This window comes from Dipodomys merriami, unplaced genomic scaffold (assembly GCF_024711535.1).
Source record: "Dipodomys merriami isolate MVZ:Mamm:240054 unplaced genomic scaffold, mDipMer1.0.p SCAF_252, whole genome shotgun sequence".
Lineage (NCBI taxonomy): Eukaryota > Metazoa > Chordata > Mammalia > Rodentia > Heteromyidae > Dipodomys > Dipodomys merriami.
The window spans coordinates 1,051,189-1,054,553 of record NW_027203960.1 but is presented as its reverse complement, the minus strand read 5'-3'; positions in this window follow the sequence as shown (position 1 = coordinate 1,054,553).

Sequence of the window (3,365 nt, the reverse complement as noted above, 5' to 3'; positions counted from 1 at the left end):
TTAACAGGATCCTAGCAGAGAACTTCTCAAACATGCAAAAAGATAGGCCTATTCAGCTACAGGAAGCTTTTATAAGTCCAAATAGACCAAATCATAACAGGACATCCTACCATCATATTATAATCCACAAAGGACCAACTCAGACCAAAAAGCTGTGAAGGAGAATAGATTAATCACCTATAAAGGGAAACCAATTAGAATCACCTGAGATTTCTCAGCAGAGAGAAGCAAAGAAAGAAGAGCCAGGAATGATGTATGCCAAGCCCTAAAAACAGACAAATATCAACTAAGAATACTGTACCCAGCTAAACTCTCCTTCATAACTGAAGGCCAAATGAAAACCTTCTATAGCAAAGAAAAATTGAAACAATACATCTCCACCAAACCAGCCCTACAAAAGATTCTTAAAGACGTCCTACACATAGAAAACCAACAAGACCACGATAAAGGCCAAGAAATTGCACCCAAACTGAGAATGCAAGAACCATAGGAAGAACCCAGTTTTCACAACCCCCAAGAAAGTGGATAACATGGCAGGAACTCCCAAATACCTCTCAGTTATATATCTTAACATTAACGGAATTAACTCTCCAATTAAACGACATAGACTGTCTAGTTGGATTAAAAATAAAGATCCTTCTAATGCTGCCTTCAGGAGTCACATCTTGCCCATAAAAACAAACACATTTTCAATGTTAAAGGCTGGAACAAAATCTACCAAGCAAATGGCCCCCATAAACAGGCAGGAGTTACAATCCTAATATCCGATAAAATAGACTTCAAATTAAAATTCGTGAGAAGAGATAAAGAAGGTTGCTACATACTAATTAAGGGATCTCTCCTTCAGGAAGATACTACAATTCTAAATATCTATTCACCAAACAATGGAGCTTCCAAATTTATCAAAGAAACACTACTTACCCTCAAATCACACATAGATCCAAAGACATTAATTGTTGTGGATTTTAGCACACTACTCTCCCTATTAGATAGTTCAACTCAGCAAAACCTCAACATAGAAAATGCAGATCTAAACAGATGCATAGATCAACTAGATTTAACAGACATCTTCTGAATATTTCATCCAGCAGCATCAGAATACACGGTTTTCTCAGCACCTCATGTAACATTTTCTAAAATAGAACACATTTTAGGAAACGAAGCAAACTTGTCCCAATTCAGAAACATTGAAGTTATACCCTACATTCTCGCTGACCAGAAGGGAATATAATTAGAACTCAAAACCAAAATCCACCAAAGAAAGTCTAATAACACATGGAGGCTCAACAGCACACTGCTGAATCACGAGTGGGTCATGGAAGAGATTAGAAAGAAAATTCAAATATTCATGCTATTCAACATAAATGAGCACATAAATTACCAGCTCCTCAGGGAAACATCAAAGGCAGTACTCAGAGGCATGTTTATAACTCTGAGCTCCTACATTAACAAATTGGAGAGATCGGAATCCTCAATTTAATGAGACATCTGAACCTACTTGAAAAAGAGCCGAAATAAAACCCCAATTCAGTAGACGAAAAGAAATAATTAAAATTAATTCCGAATTAAGTGAATTAGAATCCAAAAAAACTATAGAAAGAATAAACAACACAAAGATTTTGTTCTTTGAAAAAATTAACAAAATTGACTGACCCTTAGCAAAACTTATCAGAAAAAGAAGAGAACACACCCAAATAAATAAACTTAGTGATAAGAATGGAAACATCACCACGAAAACAACCAAGATTCAGAACATTATAAGGGAATAGTTCTCAAAACTTTATGCTAATAAGTTTGAGAACTTGACAGAAATGGACGTTTTTTCTAGCAAATATTGACATGCCAAAACTAAACCAAGATGAGTTAAACCATCTTAATAGGCCCATATCAAGCATTGAAATAGAAACAGCAATAAGACACCTCCCAGCTAAGAAAAGTCCAGGACCAGATAGTTTTACAGCGGAACTTTACAAGGCCTTCAAAGCAGAGTTCACACCAATACTCCTCCAACTTTTCAATGAAATTGAATGAGAAATTTCACTACCGAACACATTCTATGAAGCCATCATAACCATCATCCCAAAAGCAGGCATGGACTCATCAATGAAGGAGGACTAGAGACACATTTCTTTGATGAATATTGACGCAAAACTTCTCAACAAAATTTTGGCCAATCGACTTCAACAATTCAACCAAAAAATCATACACCGAGATCAAACAGGATTCATTTCAGGGATGCAAAGCTGGTTCAATATACACAAATCAATTAGTATTATTTATCACATCAACAGGAGCAAGGATAAGAACCACATGCTTATCTCAATAGATGCAGAAAAAGCATCCAACAAGATCCAAGACCCCTTTATGATGAAGGTTTTGGAAAAATTAGGAATCCATGGAACATTCCTCAATACAATGAAGGCTATATATGACAAACCTACAGCCAGTATTATACTTAATGTTGAAAAACTAAAACCATTTCCTCTTAACTCAGGAACAAGACAAGGATGTCCACTCTCTCCACTTCTCTTTAACCTAGTATTAGAATGTCTAGCTACAGCAATAAGACAAGATGTAAACATAAAGGTGATCTGAATAGGGAAAGCAGAAATAAAATTCTCCCTCTTTGCAGATAACATGATCTTGTATTTAAATAATGCCATAGACTCCACTCCCAAATTACTCAAGCTGATTCAAAACTTTGGCATAGTACCAGGGTATAAACATAACCCCCCAAAATCAATGGCTTTTCTGTTTGCCAACAATTAGAAAAGTGTGTTTGAAATTAGGAAATTAACTCCATTTGTAATGTCACCTCAAAATATACAATAACAAGGAATTAACTTAACCAAAGAAGTGAACGACATCCATGACGACAACTTAAAATCTTGAAAAGGAAATCAAAACAGAACTTAAAAAATGGCAAAAGCTCTCATGCTCCTGGATTGGAAAGATTAACATCGTGAAAATGGCAATACTTCCTAAGGCTATCTACAAATTCAATGCGATACCTATCAAAATTCCAACCTCATTCTTCAAGGAAATAGAAGAGGCAATCCAAAAATTCATATGGAACAATAAAAGACCCCGAATAGCAAAAATGCTCCTCAACGGAAAAAACATTGCTGAAGGAATATCAATAGCAAATTTCAAACTGTACTATAAAGCCATAATAATCAAAACAGTTTGGTACTGGCATAAGGAGAGACTTCAGGACCAATGAAATTGAATTGGAACCCCAGAAATGAACCTACAGACCCATATCCAACTAATTTTGAATAAGGGAGCTAAAATAATAGAATGGAAGAAAGACAGCCTCTTCAGTAAATGGTGCTGGCAAAATTGGTTATCTACTTGGAGAAAAC